Raw genomic sequence first — 22,248 nt, forward strand, 5'->3', positions numbered from 1 at the left:
CCAGGAGGGCCATGCACACTCTAGAGTCAAGAAAACTCACGATCCCATAAGGGAAGTCAATCCACAGCTAACTATGGAAGAACTGGGAAAAGGACCCTGGTTTCCTCTCAGCCAGAACTGTCACTGGCTGCTTCACAAGCCCTCTCAGAACACGGTTTGCTGAAGAACATTTCTAAAGTACTGCCTCCATTCCCACCTGCTGGCTTGCATTTTATCAGGATGGAGACTACCTGTCATTCAGATGAGTCCAAGTTCAAAGATAGGGAGACAACCTAAGGGACAGATGCCAGCAGAGCAGTGTGGGGAATCAGAATTTGCCATCCCAAAATGCATCTCTTTGGCTTGATTATTTTTAAAGACAAAAAGACTCTAAAGGAAACTTTGCCCTTCCCCCTAACTAGCTAAAAGAATTTAAGATAGAAGGCTCTGTCCCAGAAAGGAGCTATCACCATAGATAATTCTAGGTGTGGTAGACAGGAAGGCATGTAGCAAGGGTGATTTTATCAAAAGATCTCTTTTGGGTCCTAGTGTCTATAGATGGCCCAGCAAACATTTGTCTTTTAAACATTTGCTTTTCCATCTCCAGGTAAATTATCTTCCTTCCCTTTGAAGTCCCAAACCACTACACCCAACATCCCAACATCCTCCTTTGTCTTTAGCTGAAGATGGTATTTAAGGTGGTGGCTTCTGCCATTTTGGTGAGTTACTCAGTTTTCCTGGGTTTCTCCCATGTATACATGTTATTAAACTTTGTTTGGTTTTCCCCTGTTATTCTGTCTCACGTCAATTTAATTATTAGAATAGACACAAGGACCTAGAGGGCAGAGGAATAGTTTTTCCTCCTCTACAGTAGGTTGACAGGTCTATGGAGTCTCTGTTTCCCCTTGATGCTGCTGGAGATTCTCTTCTCCAGGGTGAGGCTATGACATGCAAGCTGGCTCCCCACCTTCAGGCCAGGATGCAGGACATGGGGGTCCAATGGGCTCACAAGGTGATGGGAGGGAACAGGCCGGTCATCCTGCCCTAAGTCTAGCCCCAATTCTCATTTTAATGGGTAGAAATATCTATGCTGCTGCTTTGGAGCCAATTTTTTAGATCACTTTACTCCGATCATGTTGATAACACTAGAGAATTCTGACCATATAAATAATCAAGGAAAGAAACTGGGAGCTTTGGGTGTTTCCTGGGCCAAGCTAATTTTGTGAGGAGACTCAAGTCTGAGTTAGGCCTCATTTAACACAGGGAGATATTCAGAGCATCATAAAAGTCATCCTGTATAAATATTGTGTAGGGCTTTTTTTTTTTTTTTTTTTTTTATTTGCAAATTCCCCTTGCCACAGTTTAAGTGAATAAAGGTTTGATTCCTGGAAAGATGCCCACCAAGGTGTGCAAGTTGTCTCAAACCTCTAAAGCTGACATAAGTCAGTTCTTGGAAGTCTACAAATGTGCTGAAGGAGAGAATGTAGAACAGAAACATAAGGTCAGAAATGCACTCCAGGGTGTCACTGAAGCAATCAGCCAGAGATGCCACCTTTATCACCACCACTGCATCCAGCCCCTGTGCGGCCCGACAGCACCTGTCTCTATTGGTGCTTCTTCCTGCTGCCTTAGGACATATTTATTTACAAGCCTATGACCAGCCATGACCACGAGTTTCTCAAGGGCAGAAATTATGTTTTATTTACCTCTGGATCCCTTTATATTTCATACACATAAAGAGTTAAAGGTTTTTTTAAAAGAAGCTTTTGTAATTATCCAGGAAAGACATGATATGAGAGAAGAATTTGAATATGAGAGAAGAAACGAGGAGGAGAGAATGAGAGAGTTAGTCAGGAGGTATAACCAAAAGACCTGGGGACCAACTTGACATGGAATACTGGAGGATGGAGAAGAGGTCTAAATAGAAAAGACCCTGGTTTCTGGTTTCCATAATGGGGCCCACCAAGCAAGACAGGGGCACAGGAGAAGGGCGGGCTGACGGAAGTTCCACGCTGGACCTGCTGGAGCTGAGGCAGCCCTGGGAGCCCTTTGTGTAGAAGTGGTAACAAAGACATGGGTGTAGTTAAAACCACCTAGGAAGTGTGCAGGGAGGGAGAAAAGACAACGGCTGAGGAGAGAATTGTGAGAACAACATTCAACATGGGAAAAGAACACAAAACATTTAAGGTAGATGAGAAGGGTGCAAAGGAGACTGGGAAAAAACAGCGAAAATAGTGAAGTAAGAGTTGTGTCATGGCAGCAAAAGGAAAGGAGAATTTTTAAGAAGGAAGATGGGATTTGTACTCCACAAAGTGGAAGAGAGATCAAAATAAGAACTGCGCATTTTTAATGGATGTGGCATTTGGGATTTTTATGCCTTTACTCAATAGTTTTAGTACAATGGTAGGTATAAAACTCCAACTACAGTGGGCAAAGAGCTACTCCAGGAAAGGGGTGAAGACTGGATAAAGTGGATAGGTGGCAGCAAAAGGGATGCAAGGCAAAGGAAGATGTATTGCTAAAGATGGGAAATGCCTGGAGCACGTTTATAGGGTGTGGGGACATCCTATAAGTGAGAGGATTTCTAGGGGAGAATATAAATCAGTGAGGGCAGGGAGCTTTATAAGGTCTCGTTCCAAATTTGGACCCCACTGCCTAGCAAAGAGCCTGGTGCACAGGAGGGCAACTGAAATGTTGTGTCCAATGGGCAAAGAGTATGTCAAGAAGAAGCACCAGCGAGCCACGGTTGTGTGGGAAGGAGGAACAGGGTGCTCATGGCAGACAGCCTCAATGCTGAGTAAAACAGGGTACAGGTCATTTGAGCAGATGGATTCCAAAGTCCTCACAGAAGAGATGATCACAGATGGTAGCAAAATAGTGACAAAGAGTGACAGAGTCAACTGGTATGGGATTCAGTGTGGTGAGGACTCTACACACAGGGGGAGAAGAATATAAAAGCGATAGGCAGGAGCCAAGGGGACACCAGCACTATCCCCTTACCTGACAGGGGTGGAACATAGGATAAGAGAACTAGCTCTTCAATTCTGAAGGTTTATGGTATATGGCTCAGTTAGAGAAAGGAAATATATGGAGCATTCTATGAAGAAGCTGGAGTTACAGGAAGACTGCCTCTCCAGTAGGCAAAGAGACAGGATCAGGAGAGGTGAGAGAAACAATGGCAGCCACACAGCTGCACCTTCTGTTTCCTCAACATTAAGTGTCTAGGATGCCCATCTGCACTGCATTTGTATTATCTGGGGATGGGATGGTATGGGGACAGAAAAGGGATAGGAACGAGATGGGGTGATATTGTGATTTATAGTAAGAAATATATGTTTGGTCTTCATCCCCATTTCCGGCACAGAGCTCTTTCTAAAACCCTTGTAATTTCCTGTGATGAGAGCCATAGAGGTGTCTCTGGTGTTAATGAAGTGACTTTTGGACTACCCCTCAGGATGGGGGCTGGCTGCCAGGAGAATCAACCATGTGATTAGAAGGGTGGGACTGGCATTCCCCCTGCCCTGTCCCCCCAGGAGAGAAGGGCTGGAGGTTGAATCAGTCACCAATGATCAATGATTTACTGAATCATACCTATGTACTGAATCCTCCATAAAAACCCCAAAGGATTGGGGTCAGAGAGTTGCTGGGTTGGTGAACACGTGGAGATTTGGGGAGAGTGGCTCCTAGAGAAGGCATGGGAGATCCATGCCCCTTTCCCCATACCTCATCCTATGCATCTCTTCCATCTGGCTGTTCCTGAGTTATATACTTTTATAATAAACCAGTAATCTAGCAAGTAAAATGCTTCTCTCAGTTCTGAGAGCTGCTCTAGCAAATTAATTGAACCCAAGGAGGAACACAGGAAAACCAAGCAACTTGCCAAAACAGTCAAAGCCCTCACCTTAAATACCATTCTCAGCTAAAGAAAAAAGAAGGTGTTGGGGGTGGGGAGAATGAGGGACTTCAAAGGGAAGGAAGGCAAGTCACACATAGGTGAAAAGGAGCAAAGGTTTAGAAAACAAGTGTTTGGCTACACAGAAACAGAAGAACACAGAGGGGAGCCCAAGAAACAGGTTTTTCTAAGTTCCTCCTTGTCTACCATGTAGTTCATGTTATGCTAAGGTGATAGCTTGCTTCCTGAGACAGGTTTCTTTTTATTTGAATTCTTTTAGGCAGTTAAGGGGGAGGTAACAAGAAAAACTCTCTCAGTCTTTTGCTTCTTAAGAATAATCAGCCTAAAGTAATCCTCATGTTAAAGAGACACATTTTGGGGTGGCAAATTTGGTTTCCCTCAGTACTCTCTATGATATTTCCACAATGAGGAAATTGCCTAACGATGCATATCTCAGATGGTATCCCCGTTATTAAGCAACGTGTGACTATTCATTTTGCTAAACTGTCTCAGCTACTAAAAGTATTTTTCAGTTTATTCTCTAGGACTTTTTTTTAGGCATATAACGACATATTGTTTATAAATAGAGATAGTTTTGCTTCTCCTACCTAATGGTTAAATATTATCTTCATGTTAATATTTTAGCCAGAAATTCTAGAAAAATGTTAAATATTGATGATACTAAATATCCTAATTTTAATGGGAATACTTTTACTGTTGCAGTAAATAGGATGTTGGCAGTATGTCTAGAGTACAAATTTAGTTCATTCAGCAATTACTTACTGAACATTTCCATTCAAAAGGCACAGGTGGTAACATTGGAGGTATAATTGAGGACTTTGTCTTGCCTTCAAGGACTCTCAAGGAACACTCACACGTCTTTATTATTTTAAGGAAAAGCCTTACGTTACTAGTTACATTAATAGTTTACACTATATTACCAGCTTTAAAAGAGTTTTGATAAGGAATGCATATTGAATTTTATCAACAGCCTTCTCAGGATATACTAGGATACGCATTGTTTTTTTTTTTTTTTGCATTTTTTATTGTTATAAAATACACAAAACATAAAATTTACCATCTTAACCATTTTTAAGTTTACAATTTAATGGTATTAAATACACTCACATTGTTGTGCAACCATCACCATGATACATCCCCATGATTCTTTTCATCTTGTAAAGTTGCAACTCTATATCCATTAAACAATAACCCTCTATTATCCATTCCCCCCAGTCCCAGGCAACCACCATTATACTTTCTGTCTGTGATTTTGACTCCTCTAAGTACTGCATATAAATGGAATCACACAATATTTGTCTTTTTATGACTGGCTTATTTCACTGAGAACAGGATCTTCCAAGGGCATCCATGTTGTAGCATGTCAGAAATCCTACCTTTTTAAGGCTGAATTAATATTCCATTGTATGTATATGCCACCTTTTGCTTAACCATTCATCTCTCTATGGACACTTGGGTTGCTTCCACGTTTTAGCAATTGTGAACACTGCTGCTATGAACATGGGTGTACAAATATCTCTTCAAGACTCTGCTTTCAATTCTTTTGGGCATATATCCAGAAGTGGAACTGCTGGATTATATGGTAATTCTATTTTTAATTTTTTGAGAAACTGCCATTCTCTTTCCACAGTGGCTGTACTATTTTATATTCCCACCCACAGTGCAAAAGGGTTCCAATTTCTCCACATCCTCGCTAACACTTGTTTTCTGCTTTTCGATTACAGTAGTTATCTTAATGGCTATGAGGTGGTTATCTCATAGTTCTGATTTGCATTTCCATAATGATTAGTGATGTTGAGCATCTTTTCTTGTGCTTGTACATATATCTTCGTTAGAGAAATGTCTATTCAAGTCCTTGGCCCATTTTTGAATCGAGTTGTTTGATTTTTTTGTTGTTGTTAGAGTCGTCAAGTAGATTCTGACTCCTAGAAACCATGTGTACAGTAGAGTGGAATCCTGCCTGGTCTTTTTGCACAACATCCTCTCACCTTCAGGTGCTGTATCAGACAATGCTCCATTGCTATTCATAGGATTTCCATGAACAATCTTTCTAAATTGGCCAGGGCCTTCTTCCTAGTCTGTCTTAGTCTGGAAAGCTCTGCTAAATCCTGTCCACCATGGGTGACCCTGCTGGAATTTGAAATACCAGTTGTATAGGTTTCAGCATCACAGCAAGACGCAGTTGCCACAGTATGACAATTGACAGATGGGTGTTATGGTTCCTTGAATGGGAAACGAACCCAGGCCATGGTAGTGAGAGCGCAGAATCTTAACCACTAGACCACCCTGTTGAGTTTTAGAAGTTCTCTATATATTCTGGATATTAATTGCTTATCAAATATATGATTTGCCAATATTTTGTCCCACTGTGGGGGTAGCCTTTTTACTCTATTGATAGTGTCTTTTGATGCACAAATTTTTTTAATTTTCCTGAAGTCCAATTTGCCTACTTTTTCTTTTCTTTACCTGAAGGCCCCCCACTATGTAGTTGTATATTCTAGTTGTAGCTCCCTCTAGTTCTGCTATGTGGGATGCTGTGCCAGCATAGCTTGATGGCTGGTGATAGGTCCGTGACCAGGATCTGAACCAGTGAAACCCTGGGCCACTGAAGGGGACCACGTGAACCTAACGACTCAGCCATGGGGCCGGCCCCCTCCTTGATCTATGTTGCATTAATTCTTATACATAGTGTTAGGTAAGGGTTCATCTTTTGCATGGGGATATACAGTTTTCCCAGCACCATTTGTTGGAAAGACTATTCTTTCTCCATTGAACAGCTTTGGCACTATTGTTGAAAATCATTTGACCATATATGTGAGGGTTTATATTGGGCTTTCTATTCTATTCTATTGGTCTGCACATCTGTCTTTATGCAAATACCACACTGTTTTGATTAATGTAGCCAGGTAGTAAGTTTTGAAACTGGGAAGTCTGAGTCTTCCAATTTTGTTCTTCTTTTTGAAGAATTTTTTTGGCTATTTGGGGTCCTTTGAGATTCCATATGAATTTTAGAATGCATTTTCTATTTCCGTAAAAGACATCATTGGGATTTTGATAGGGTTTACACTGAATCTATAGATTGCTTTTGGCAGTATTGACATTTTAACAATATTAAGTCTTCCAATCTATGAACATTGGATCTTTTTCCATTTACTTACATCTTTTAAAGTTTCTTTCAGCAATGTTTTGTAGTTTTCATTGTACAAGTATTTCATTTCCTTTAATTCCTAATTATTTTATTCTTTTGGATGCAATTGTAAATGGAGTTGGTTTTGTAATGTCCTTGTCAGACTGTTCATTGTTCATGTACAGAAATTTAACTGATTTTTGCATGTTGACTTTGTATCCTGCTACTTTGCTAAATTTACTTATTATTTCTAACAGTTTTTTTGTGGAATCTTTAGAATTTTCTACAAATAAGATTATATCAGCTGCAACCAGAGATAATTTGACTTGTTCCTTTCTAATATGGATGTCTTTTATTTTTTTTTTCTTGCCTAATCCTTTGGCTAGAACTTCCAGCACTATGTTGAAGAGAAGTGGTGAAAGCAGGTATCCTTGCCTTGTTTCTGACCTCTGAGAAAAAATTTTCAATCTTTCACCATCAGCTATGATATTAGCTGTGAGTTTTTCAAATATGGATTTTATTATGATGTAGTTTCCTTCTATTCCTAGTTTGTTGAGTGTTTTTATCATGAAGAAGTGTTGAATTTTGTCAAATGCTTTTTCTGCATCAACTGAGATGATCACGTGATTTTTTTCCTTCATTCTATTGATGTGGAGTATTATGTTGACTGATTTTATATGTTGAACCGTCCTTGCATTCCAGAATAAATCCCATTTGGTCTTGGTGTATAATCCTTTAAAAATACTGCTGAGTTATGTTTACTACTATTTTGTTAAGGATTTTTTCATCACTGTTCATCAGGGACAATGAGCTGTACTTTACTTGTAATATCTTTGTCTGGCTTTGGTATCAGGGTAATGCTGGCCTCATAGAATGAATTAGGAAGTGTCCCTTCCTCTTCAACTTTTGGGAAAAAATTGAGGAGGATTATTATTAGTTTTTCTTTAAACGTTTGGTAAAATTTACCAGGGAAGACATCAGGTCCAGGGCTTTACTGTGTTGGGAGTTGTCTGATTGCTGATTCAATCTCTTTACTAGTTACAGGTCTATTCAAATTTTCTATTTCTTTGTGATTTAGTCTTGGTAGGTTTTGTCTTTCCAGAAATTTGTCCATTTCATCTAGTTAATCCAATTTTTTGCTGTACAATTATTCATAGGACTCTCTTATAATTCTTTTTATTCCTGTAGAACTGCTAGTAATGTCCCTACTTTCACTGCTGATTTTAGTAATTTATGTCTTATTTTTTTTTTCTTAGTCCATCTGATGGTTTGTCAATTTTATTGATCATTTTGAAGAACCAACTTTTGGTTTTGTTGATTTCTGCTATTATTTTTCTTCTCTATTTCATTTATCACTCTACTTATCTTTATTATTTCCTTCTTTCTGTTAGTTTTGGGCTTAATTCATTCTTCTTTTTCTAGTTCTACTTATAAATTTATGTTGTTAATTTGAAATCTTTTGTTTGTTTTAATCTAAGTGTTTATAGCTATAAATTTCCTACCCCCTTAGCACTGCTTTTGCTATGTCCCATAAGTTTTGTTGCACAGTGTTTTTGCTTTCATTCATCTCTAAGTATTTTCTAGTTTCCCTTGTGATTTCTTCCTTCATCCATTAGTTTAAAAGCATGTTGTTTAATTCCCACAATTTTGTGAATATTCCAGTTTTCTTTTGCTATTGATTTCTAATTTCATTCTGTCGTGATCAGAGAAGATACTTTGTATAATATCGATTTTTTTAATCTACTGAGACTTAATCCTTGGCCTAACATATAGTCTAGCCTAGAAAATGTCCCATGTGCATGAGAACACTGTGTATTCTGTTGTTATTGAGCAGAGTGTTCTGTATAAGTCTGTTAGGTCTACTTGGCTTATTTTGTTCAAGTCCTCTATTTACTTACTTATCTTCTGTCCAATTTTTCTATTATCATAAACTGATGCTGCCATCTGTTACTATACAAGTGTCTATTTTTCACTTCAATTCTTGTCAGTTTTTGCTTTATATATTTTGATGGTCTGTCATTAGGGACATAAATGTTATATGTTCTTGCTGTATTGAACTTTTTCTTATTAATGTCTTCTTTTAGGCTTGTTACTAGTTGCTTTAAGTACTTTGGTGTTCCTGTGTTGGGTGCATAGATATTTATAAGTGTTATTTCTTCTTGGTGGAATGTCCCTTTGATCATTATATACTGCCCCTCTTGGTCTCTCTTTACCTGTCTTATCTTGAAGTCTACTTTATCTGATATAAGTATTACAACACCTGCTTTCTTTTGTTTGCCATTAGCTTGGAGTGTCGTCTTCCATCCCTTCACTCTGAGCTTGTGTTTGTCACTGGAGCTGTGTTTCCTGGAGGCAGCATATTTTGGGGTCTTGTTCTTTAATCAATCTCGCCACTCTGTGTCTTTCTATTGGAGAATTCAATCCATTTACATTTAGGGTGATCATAGATATATGAGGGCTTAATGCTGCCATTTTATCACTCCTTTTCTGGTTCACCTGCATTTCCTTTGTTTCTCGTCCTGTGTATTTTGACCTACCAATTAACTTATGTAGTTTTTTATGTTGTGTTTCTTTGTTTTCTCCTTATTTATTATTTATGTCTCTGTTCTGCTTTTTTTTTTTCCCAGTGGTTACCCTGAGGTTTGTTTTCAAAATCTCGTGGATAAGATAGTCCCTTTTCTGATGGCCTCTAATTTCCTTAGACTAAACAGATTCAGTCTCTTTCCTCTTCCCCTCTTAAGTTGTTCTCACATCTTATTCCATCTTGTATTATGAGTTTGTGGTTAAAATGACAAGATTATCTTTGTTTTTGGTGTTTTCCTTCCCTTTGTGTTTAATGCTACACTTGAGTATTTGCTATCCTGCTCTGATTCTGTCTACCTATTTATCTCCTCACTCCATGCTTTGTAACCTCTTTCTCCTTTTTTTTTTTTTTTTTTTCCAGGTATGAGGGCCTTCCAGAGGATTTCTTGGGCCAGGGCTCTCGTGGCTGTGAACTCCCTTAGCTTATGTTTGTCTGGGAAAGTTTTTATTTCTTCATCATATCTGAAGAATATTTTCACTGGAGACAGTATTCTTGGCTGAAAGTTTTTGTCCTTCAAAGATCTGAATATGTCATTCCAGTCTCTCCTAGCCTGTAAGGTTTCTGCAGAAAAATTTGCTGAAAGCCTGATGGGGGTTCCTTTGTAGGTTATTTTCTTCTGCCTTGCTGCCCTTAGTATTTTTTCTTTGTCATTCAGTTTTGCCAGTTTCACTACTACATGCCTTGCAGTAGGTCTTTTTATATTGATGTATTTAGGTGACCTGGCAGCCTCTTCTACATGGATTTTCTTTCCTAGGTTTGTGAAGTTCTCTATTATTTCTTTGAGCAAGCTTTCTGCTCCATTCTCCTTCTCTTCTCCTTATGGAATACCTATAATTCTTATGTTGCATTTCCTAATTGAGTCAGATATTTCTCAGAGACTTTCTTCATTTCATTTTAGTCTTATTTCTCTCTCCTCCTCTATCTGGCACATTTCAACATGTCTATCTTCAATTATGCTGATATGCTTCTCTATGGTGGCCACTTGAACATTCAGGGAATCCATATTTTGTTTTATTTCTTTTTTTGTAATTTATTTTTTATTTTATATATCTTTTCCATTTATTTGTTTATTTTCAGATGTACATAATATATTTCGAATTCCATGTAGATTACATCATGTTCACCAGCCGAAAACTAATTATAGCCCATCCCCTCACATGTGAGCTTAATCACCCCTTTTGCCCTCACCCCCCTTCCTCTATGGTAACCACCAATCCAATCTCCAGTGCTATGTGTTTGTTTGTCATTGTTTTTATCTTCTATTTATGAGTGAGATCATATGGTATTTGACTTTCTCCCTCTGACTTATTTCACTCAGCATAATACCCTCAAGGTCCATCCATGTTGTCACAAATGGCTGGATTTCATCATTTCTTATGGCTGAGTAGTAGTCCATCATGTATAAATACCACATCTTCTTTATCCATTCGTCCCTTGATGGGCACCTAGGTTGCTTCCAAGTCTTGGCTATTGTGTATAATGCTGCAATGAACATAGGGGTGCAGGTATCTTTATGCCTTTGTGTTTTCAAGTTCTTTGGATAAATACCCTGCAGTGGGATAGCTGGATCATATGGTAGATCTATCCTTAATTTTCTGAGGATACTCCATACTGCTTTCCATAGTGGTTGCACCAGGTTTTATTTCTTCCATTGTGTCTTTCATCTCTAATATTTATGACTGATTCTTCTTTTTAGTTTCAATCTCTTTTGTGAAGTAGCTCCTGAACTCATTGAATTGTTTCTCTACATTCTCTTTTACCTCATTGAGTTTTCTGATGATAGCTGTTTTGAATCCTTTGTCATTTAGATCACATATTTGTGTCCTCAGGACTGATTTCTGGGTACTTGTCATTTTCTCTCTGGTCTGGAGATCTAATATAATGTTTGACATTGCTAGAGGGAGTGGCTCTGTTTTTTCACATCCTGGTGTTATTTGCTTGCAGTTACCACCTATCATCGCTGGGTGGGGGTCAAGAGCCATGTATTCTGAGCCCTCTGCCTTCAGCCAAAATCCCAGGGACTGAAGCCACACTGAGTAGGTGGGGGAAGGGGCGCTTTCTCCTGTGCGTTCTTGGGGTTTTCTCCCTCTCCTCTCGTTATCTTCTCTCCTGGGGTGTTGGTCACCCCGCCGTGAAAGCTTTCACCCAAGTAGAGGACTTACCTCTAAGCTGCAAGGGCCCTTGGGGGGTGCTTGATGTTCCTGTGAACAAACATTCCCTCCCCCGTTCCTTCCCTCTCTGAGGCTGCCCAGTGTCTGGATCACAGTCTTTATGGGAGGAAGTGAAGTTTTCTCTTACCCTGTTCCACCTCTCCAATGGGGGCTCCAGCCTCTCCACCCTCCGTCGTATGGCTGTGTGGGTCTCTCCAACATTTTTTGTGTTGTGTTTGGATGTCCTCTGTTGGAGTATGAATGTCCTTTTCATTGTCTATTGGAAGGCGTTGATTACTGGAAGAACTTACTCTGCCGTGATGGAGATGTTGACATCACTGAACTTCTTCTTAATACACACTATCCTTCTTTGTCTTTTGTTACCTTTTTTGGTTTACAGTCTATTTTGTCTGCTATTAGTATAGTTACCCCCACTCTCTTTTGGTTACTGTGCACATGGAATATCTTTTCCTTCATTTTCAACCTGTTTGTGTCTTTGGATCTGAAATGAATCTCTTGTAGACAGTGTATAGTTGGATCATGTGTTTTAATCCATTCTGCCAATCTCTGTCCTTTGATTGGAGAGTTTAAACCAATATTTTAAAGTATGTACTGATAAGGAGTGACTTTCTTTTGTCATTGTGCTATTTGTTTCCTATAAGCCTTAGAGCTTTTATGTCCCTCATTTCCTGCATTACTTTGTTTGTATTTAGTTGATCTTTTGTAGTGAAATGCATAAATTTCTTTCTGGTCCTCAGACTCAATAATATCCATTATCCTATCTCAAGTTCACTGATTCTTTCTTCTACCTGCTCAAATCTGCCTTTGAATCCCTCTGGTGAGTTTTTCATTTCCATTATTGTACTTTTCATCTCCAGAATTTCTTGGTATCTTTTTAGGTTTCTATCTCTTTATTGATATTTCCATTTTGTTCATACATCATTTCCTTGACTTTCTCCACATTTTCCTTTAGTTTCTTGAGCATCTTTAAGACAGTGTGTGTGTGTGTGTGTGTGTGTGTGTGTGTGAGTGAGAGAGAGAGAGAGAGAGAGAGAGAGGAAGATTCGCCCTGAGCTAACCTCTGTGCCAATCTTCCTCTATTTTGTATGTGGGATGCCTCCATAGCATGGCTGATGAGTGGAGTAGGTCTGCACCTGGAATCCAAACCAGCAAACCTGGGCCGCCGAAGCAGAGCATGCAAAACTTACCACTTGGCCATGGGGCCAGCACCTTTAAGACAGTTGTTTTAAAGATTTGTCTAGCATATGTGCCATTATGTCTTTTTCAGGGACAGTCTGTTCATTTAAACTTTTTCTCTGAATGGGTCATACTTTCCTGTTTCTTTGTATGCCCTGTAAGTTTTTGCTGAACAAGGGACACTTGAATCTAATAATATGGTAACTCTGGAAACCAGATTCTCCCCTTTCCCCAGGGTTTGCTGGGTTTTGTTACTGTTTTTCATTTTTTTCATTGTTGTAGGCTGTCTTTGTGCTGAGGATAAGCCTCACTTGTAAACTTAAGGTCTTTCTCAGCTCTTTTCTGAGCCGTTCCCTGGGGATGGGGCATCACTTTCTAATTTTTCCTGTATATGTAGTTGTTTTTAATGTCCTAGTTTTTAATGTCTGGCTTCCAAAAGGGGAAAAAATAAAAAATGAAAAATGAAGACATAGGAGGAAGGGCACCGGCCACTTAAATCCCCTGGAGTTCACTTTGGCCAGAAGGGGAGGGGCTTGCAACAAGGTGGGGAGGTGACGCAAGAGTGGCTGCCTGCCTCTTTAATCAGAAGCAGCAATTCACCATCAGACCACAGATCCCTGAAATTTAGAGGACAGGGTCCTTTTGGCCCTAGCTCCTGCAGGCTGTGTGCAAGCTCCTCAAGGAACTCATGCACAGCTGACTGCCAAGGGGCCTGGGGTGGGGGATGGGTAGCTGCTACTGTGCTTAGAGCTGAAATTGACTGAAAATAACTACAATTTACCATACAAGTCTTCCCCTGGAAGTTACAAGCCTTCAACAGATTTCAGAGTTCTAAAAGAGTTCTCAGACAGTTTCTGCCAATACAATTTTTGTCTAGGTGAGGAGAAAGATTCCTGGTGCTTCCTACTCTGTCGTCTTTCCAGAATTCTCTGCCAATCATTGCTTTTTGATATAACTTAATAGCTTGCCTAACATTAAACTATCCTTGCTCTCTTAGGAAGACCCATGCTTGGTTATGGTAGTTTACTTCTTTGACATGCTGTTTAATTCAGTTTCCTAGGATTTTTGTATTTATGCTCATTGAACATGATTCAATTATAATCTTATTTTGGTGTCTGTTTCCAAGTTACACTAGTTTTACAAAACAAATTAGGTAGATTTCCATAATTTTCTATACTTTTATTAATTCATACAGCATTAAAATGAACTTTTTCTTAAAAGGTTAAAAGATAACTATATGAATTTACAGACACTCTGGAAGCTAATTCTTAGAAAACTTCTTCAAACTCTTGCTTGCCTTTTGGTATATTGAAATTTTCAATGCTGTGATGCATCTTTGCTAGTGTACACTTTCCTATCTTATGAAGGTTTTCCATTTCATGAAAATTTCTTTGTAATTTTTAATCTTCTCTAGATCTGTAATGTTTTATTATTATTCTTTTTTCTTTTTCATGCTTTATTGATTAGATTTATCAGGGTTGGGACTGGTAATGCCATTTATTTTATTGCTTTTTAACCAGGTACTAACTGTTAGATTTCCAAATCAATTTTTCTGTTTTGTGTAGTTACTTTAAATTTTTATTATTTGCTTCTTATGCCTTCTGTGAGGCAGTCTTTATTAACCTATGAACCTCTTTCAAGGAGAGGACAGTTCATTTGCTTTCATATTTTACACTTTTAACAAAGAATAAGGCTATGAATTTACTTCTAAAAGTCAGCTTACATGCAGTGCATATGTTTTTGTATTAATATTTTCATTGATTCCTTTATTCACTTATATATTCAACAAATATCGAGTTCTAACTGTGTGCCAGCACTGCTCCAGGCACTCAGGACACAGCAATAACAAAAACAGAAAATCTTAAGTCCTTATGGTGCTTGCAGTATAGAGAGTCAACAAACAAGGTAAACAAAAATATATAGTATATTAATTGATGTTAAGTGCTAAAGATAAAAATAAAGCAGGGAGGTTGGAAAAAGAGAAAACAAGGGAGGAAAGGAAGTGCAATTTTCCATTGTGTCCACAGGGAGGGTCTCATGAGAAGGTGAAAGGCCTGAAAGAAATGAAGGAGCCCACCATGAGTAAGTGTGTGGGGGAGGGTGATGGAGGAGCATGCCATGTGTAGGTTGGGGGAGGCTGTAGATGGAGAAAGAACCTTTCAAGCAGAAGGAATCACAGTGTAGAAGGCACTAACACAGCAGCCTGGAAGGTTTAAGAAAAAGCAAGAGGCCAGTGTGTGGTGAGAGTGGAATGAGCAATAGGAGAGGTAGGTGGCAACAGAAGAGCAGTGGGAGGGGGAGAGGCTAAGAGATGGAGAAGGGCCTTGTTGGCCACTCTAAGGGCTTCTGACTGTAAGCAAGGTGGGTAGCCTTTGGAGACTTGTGAGTAGAGGCTCTGACTTCTTTTTTTGACTGTGGCTCCTTTGCTGGAAATAGAATGAAGGAGGGGGATGGGAAAGCAAGATGACTAGTTAGGAGGCTCTTGTGACAATCTGAATAAAAGGTGGCAGCAGTGGAGATGGAGATGGGAGAAAATGTCAAGACGGCTCCAAGGCTTTTAACCCTGAACACCTGGAAAAACAGAGCTGCCATTTATTGAGATGGGCAGACTGGGAAGGGCAGGTTTAGAATGAGGGTGGAGGGAGAAGATCAGGACCTCAGTGTTCTCCTGAACTCCTACTTTTTACTTATTCAATGAATAATTTAGGGGAGTATTCTTTGATTTCCAAGTGGGTGCAGATTATTTGTTCATTTATAGATTTCCTAAATCTACAAGTTTTAGTCCTAGTAGTAGTAGCAATTACTGCCATGCGTGGAGTGTTGTCTCAGGCCCTGTGCTGAGCACTGCATAATAATTATCTCACATGCAATCACCTGAAGAAAGTCTCTCATTATCTCAACCTCACAGGTATGAGCTTGAGGGTTAGAGAAACTGAGTCACATTCCCAAGATCTGCTAGAGAGAAATGAAGTTAGAAACGGAACCCAGAGCATCCTAGTCCAGACCCCGAGGTAAGTGGTTTCTGCTTTTGTAAACTCATTCAGATTTCCTTGGTAGTGTAAAATTGGATAAATTCTCTTAAATACTCTGCTCATTTTTATATTCTGTTCAGATTAATAGTAATGCATTGGCCACATACAGTCTCCACCATTCTTTTCTATTATTTCTAAGTTTTTGTTTTATATACTTTGAAGTTATTCATACATGACTCAAGTTACATCTTCATTATACAAAATTATTTTTATCAGTATTAAAAACTTCCTTTTTTGAAGAGGAAGAAGAAGACCAGCCCTGGGCTAACATCCACTGCCAATCCTCTTTTTGCTGAGGAAGACTGGCCCTGAGCTAACATCTGTGCCCATCTTCCTCTATTGTATATGTGGGATGCCTGCCACACCATTGCTTGATGAACCATGCATAGGTCTGTGCCTGGGATCCGAACCAGTGAACTCTGGGCCGCCAAAGTGGAGCATGTAAACTTAACCACTATGCCACTGGGCCAGCCCCAAGACTTCCTTTTTATATGTGTCTATGTTAGGAAAATCATGGATTATTTCTTGAACGCTACACAACAGACTGGTCACACTAGAGCCAGAGGCAGGGAGCTGGGAGGAAAAGTGACTCTGCATTTCCTCCTGCACGTATGATCCACCCCAAATGAGCCTGCTTCTACTGCTTCTTTGGGAGGAGGGGAGGAAGGAATTAAAGGTGTGTCTATATTAGGTACCTGCCCTTTCAGGCTGACCTGTCAGGATTTATAGAGATTATACATTTGAAATCCTGCTGAGACACAAATGCATACCAGGGCCTAACATTCCACAAGAAAAGGCAGGAGCATGCTTTGTGAGCAAGCTAAGGAGGAAATAAAACCCTCCCACCAAAAGTTTTCATTTTGTCGCTCGTGGCTGTATAAATCAGAAGTTGAGTGAAGAGAACAGTTTTGCTTACTTTTGCCAATTTCTTAAAACAGAAGCAAAATGACCATTCTAATAAAAAGAATTCAGGGGTATTCCACAGAACATATCCTGGAGCACGAGGCAGAAAGAGCGACAGTGATCATATTGCCCTGACAGAGATAAGGATTAAATTCTACTCCAGTTCTACAGATCTCTCAAGGGTTCTTAACCAGTTAAGGTGCTTAAGCCTATATGAGATTACTATTGCCACCACTGCCCATTCTTTTGTTGTTTATCAAATATCTAGCACTCCTCTGTGCAGGTACTGTTCTGCATTACCTGGGGATCTTGTTAAAATGCAGATTATCATATAGCACGTCTAGGGGGCCATGGGAGAGTCTGTACGTCTAACAAGCTCCCAGGATGCATTATGTCTCCAGCTCATATTTGAGTAGCAAGAACTAGACACTTTAGAAGTGTCTATTGATCCTCCCAACACACTATTATCCTCTCTCAGAAGAGAAATCTGAGTCACAAAGAGATTGGGTCCCTCTCTTCACTTGAACCTTTCAGTAAGTCCTGTCAGCCCCAAGCCCAGATGGACCCCACACCTGATCCATTGCCACAGACTTCCTGCCACCACCCTGATCCAGACACCACTGTCTCCTACTAACACGGCAACAGCCAGCTCTGGTGCCGCCTCTTCCACTGGTGATTCTCTACAAAAATTCTCCCACGTGGCTATCAAGTCACCTTTTATCACACTACTTCTCAGATAAACATCCCTCGTGAATTCCTATTACTTTTCTGTTCCACTCTTCAGCTGTCTCTCTTTAAAGTAGTGTATAATTGTATTTGATTTTAACACAACTTGATGATCTTTCGACCCATTTAGAGTCACTGTCATGTATATATCGTACATAAACTTCCCTTGTCATCATATTTTGCTTATGTTTCCTCAGTGTTTCTCAACTAGCCTGTTTTGTCTTTTTTAAAAAAAACCTTTTATTACTATCTTTGACAGTGATTTAGAATGTAGACAAGTTGCTTTTAATTCCAAGAGTAAGATACTATAGAGATGTATAATAAACTGTCAAACTCAATACTGGACTTCCTTTTATGGAAAATTAGCATTAGCATTGCCAGTCTTTATTAACTGAACCTGGGGAAAAACATACTTTTTCCTCTTTTTGCCTCATCACATGCTTCTCCAGTCTGAAGAAGCCTCAGGAGCAGAAAGCCAGGGCAGAGTTGCCCAATGATGGCACAGGTTACCTTGGAGCTGGCTGCGCTTTCACTGCAGCTTCTGGTGACAGACTGGAGGCCAATTTGGGGATATGGATCAACATAAGGGTACTGCCATAGCAGCTGAGAGGTGGGCTCAGACGGGATGACCATTAGGATCCCATCTAGCCCTGAGACCCTATGACTGTATGATTTTTCTCTCCTTTTTTGTCTACGATAGATCAAAGAGAATTAATAAAACATCTCCGTTGGTTACATACACAGTGCTAAGCTCTCTCCTTTTATTTCCACTAATAATAATAATCTTTATGGGCCTCTAATAAGTAGCCAGCCCACCTTCCCACTCATCAACTTTTCCTCCACAAAGAAGAAACAGCAGACAGAAAAACATTACTTCACATCATTTAAAAATATTTTCCCAAGACATTAAAAGTCGTCTTTAAAAAAAAAGAGAGAGAATGTATTACAGGAAACTAAAAGTTTATTAAAGGTCAACTGAAAAGCTACAAGGCAGATAAAATGGAAAACGCACATTGTATTTTTGCTAGAGTCCCACAGCCAATCTGAATTTATAAGACGAGAGACAAAGGACTTTAAACTTCACAATTTTTAACTTTGGGTTCTATAAGCTCCCGCGTTTCTCTATAAGACCAAAGGTTAGAAGTTACCACTGCCTAGTCACTCTGCCTCCCCGTCCTTCAGGAGTCCAGAGGCAGGGGCTGCATCTTTTTTACCACCACTGTATGCCCTTATGCTAAGCACAGTGCTTAGCACATAGTGCATGTACTCAAAACACATTTAGTGAGTGACTAAAGGAGTGTGTGCACATCCATCATCTGGGGCCTCATTGCAACAAGGAGCCCTCTGTCTAGTCTGGCACAAGATTCTCCTTATTTCAGCTCTGGAAGGACCAGTAACAGCCATTTCAAATACACTTAGGGAGAAAAGTTCACAATGACAGACTTGGGAGGCAGCTTGGAGAGGTGAAGTGGACTTGAAAGGTGATCTAAGGAAGGTCCTCTCCTGTCAGTGGGTTCAGAAGAACACAAATGAAGGTGACAGGGACACCAGTCTGTCTTAACTAGCTCTGCACTTACACACAATGTGAGGAAGACACGTTAGACTTGGGTCACCCTCCCTGAGCTATGGGGCAGTTTTCAAGAATGTGAACCAGGGCAGGGAAGAACTCAGACTCTGCCTTTCCTCTGTCACTGACAAAGCAGAGAATTATAAGCAAGGGACTTAAATTTGCAGTTTCTGTTCCCACCAATCAAAGATTGTAGATGTGGAAGCTGTTTGTTGTGATTATTATTATTATGATATTATTATGAACTGCCTACCAACAGGGCAGACTATAAAAATGCTTTTCTTTTTGAATTATTCTGTGTAAAGTGTCTTATGTCACTATGCATAGTAGCCGAGGGCATTAAGTGCTTTCACAGGGCGAAAAAAGCCCTCACATTTTCAAATAGCAAAAAAGAAAAAAACTAAACTCCTATTTTTATACAGGAGAACACCCTAGATGTATCTACTTTATGTGAACTGAATAATGTAAATTATAAGAAATAGCAATTGAGTTGTCATAGAAAGGGAAAGGGTAGCATCAAGGTTAGAAAGAGTGAGTATGAGAGAGTGAGACACACAAACAGAAAATAGACAGACACATACACTGAACTTTGTGGAAAAATATTCCTGGCTGGCATGAAGGAACTCTCAAAGTCACACCTCCCTACCCACCCTAATTCTCTGGTCAACCAGTCACCTTCTGCCATCAGGGATGAATTGGTAAGGGACATTCTGGTAGCTATGAGAATCTACTAAAACATTGGCATTCGTGACTTTTAAACAAATAACTTAAATATTTCCAGTTACTTTCTTTCACCAAAACCATAAATTCAAAAATAATTTCATCCTCAAGGCACCCACCCTTCAGCACAGTGTGACAAGGAGCACAGTGGGGGTAAGGGATGAGAGTCCCCACACAGCACAGGGCTCTCACAGCCACTGCAGCCACACACCACGGTCCCCTCACCCACTGTTTCTTCAGAAAATAAACAATGGAAATCTTAGAGCCACAGGAGATAGAGATGTGGACAGGTAAAACTGCAGGACTGTCTGATCGCTGTCTCTGCGTACCTGAAGCAACATCATGTAGAAGAAGAACTACGTTTATTCCACAGGTCTAAAAAGCAGACAGTCCTCACAACTGAAGCAGCCCCGTTTGTGTTTCAGCCCTGATTTGGAAGGTACTTAAACTATTTCCATTTTCCGGTAGCCGGCGTCATTTAGTCAGACCACTACTGTCATTGCAGGTTGACAGATTTAGCATAGTGTTGAGACATCAGAACAGTCAGAAAACCATCCAAAGAATACACCATAAATGTACAGCTGGAAAGGAATAAAAATGTATCTCCCAATGGGAAAACTCCATCTACTTCTTGTTTTTTTTTTATTGAGGTAACAGTGGTTTATAACATTACATAAATTTCAGGTGTACATCATTATATTTTGATTTCTGTGTAGATTACATCATGTTTACCACACAAAGACTAATTACCATTCATCACCACACACATATACCCATCACCCCTTTCATCCTCCTCCCTCCCCTTTTCCCCTCTAGTAACCACCAATCTAGCTTCTGTACCTATTGGTTATTGCTGCTGCTGTTTTTATCTTCCACTTATAAGTGAAATCATATAGTGTTTGACTTTCTGTCACTTATTTTGGTTGGCATAATACCCTCAAGGTTCATCCATGTTGTCACAAATGGGCACGATTTCATCTTTTTTTTTTTCTTTTGGCTAAGTAGTATTTTCATTATATATGTGTGTGTATTTTCATACATATATATATATATGATGAATGGATATATATCCATTTAGCCATTGATGGGCACTTAGGTTGCTTCCAACTCTTGGCTATTGTGAATAATGCTGCAATGAACATAGAGGTGCATATATCTTTCCAACTTAGTGTTTTCATGTTCTTTGTATAAATGCCCAGAAGTGGAATAGCTGCATCGTATGGTATTTCTACTTTTAACTTTTTGAGAAATCTCCATATTGTTTTCCATAGTGGCTGCACCAGTTTGCATTCCCACCAGCAGTATATGAAGGAAGGTTCCCTTTTCTCCACATCCTCTCCAACACTTATATCTTGTCCTTTTAATAATAGCCATTCTGACAGCTGTGAGATTAAATCTCATTGTAGTTTTGATTTGTATTTCCCTAAAAATTAGTGATGTTGAACATCTTTTCACGTGCCTTGCTGGCCATCTGTATTATCTTCTTCAGAAGAATGTCTGCTCATATCCTCTGCTCATTTCTTAATTGGGTTTTTTATATTTTTGTTGTTGAGTTGTATGAGTTCTTTATATGTTTTGGATATTAACCCCTTGTCAGATATATGCAAATATTTTCTCCCAATTGTTAGGTTGTCTTTTCATTTTATTGATGGTCTCCTTTACTGTGCAGAAGCTTTCTAGTCTGATGTAGTCCCATTTATTTTTTCTTTTGTTTCCCTTGCCTGAGTAGACATGGTATTCAAAAAGACACTGCTAAGATCAATGCTGAAGAGCGAACTGCCCATGTTTCCTTCTACAAGTTTTAAGGTTTCAGGTCTTACATTCAAGTCTTTAATCCATTTTGAGTTAATTTTTGTGTATAGTGTAAGATAAAGGTCTACTTTCATTCTTTTGCACCTGGCTGTCCAGTTTTCCCAACACCATTTATTGAAGAGACTGTTCTTTCTCCATTGTATGTTCATGGCTCCCTTGACAAAAATTAGTTGTCCGTTGATGTGTGGGTCATCTACTTTTAACTATTTTTATTTTTTAAAAAAAATCAGTATTTAGCCACATTAAAGGAAATCATTATTAAAGAAACTTGAAATCACATTAACACCACAAATGTCATTATCAAATATTCTCTCCAATCTCTCTCTATGCATTTGTGTGATTACACAGTTGGAATTATGGCCACTCTACATAACACATCGTGCAGCGCCCTCTTCCCTAAACTCAGCTTATACTTGTCTGGCCACAGTGACATGGCCTTGGTCATGACTGTCAACTTCAGTGGCCACATAATATCCCATAAAGAAGAGAGACCATAACTTAATCTTCCTTTTCTTCCTAGCCTCCTTGACTCCCCCTT

The 22,248-nt window shown here is 39.4% G+C and overlaps 1 protein-coding gene across 1 annotated transcript in view; it reads right to left on the reverse strand.

Annotated features, from left to right (window-relative positions):
• The window catches only part of VOPP1 (VOPP1 WW domain binding protein), a 108,151-nt gene that overhangs the window by 3,062 nt on the left and 82,841 nt on the right, over positions 1-22,248 (reverse strand). The gene's annotated exons all lie outside the window — the stretch shown is intronic.

This window comes from Equus przewalskii, chromosome 4 (genome assembly GCF_037783145.1).
Source record: "Equus przewalskii isolate Varuska chromosome 4, EquPr2, whole genome shotgun sequence".
NCBI lineage: Eukaryota > Metazoa > Chordata > Mammalia > Perissodactyla > Equidae > Equus > Equus przewalskii.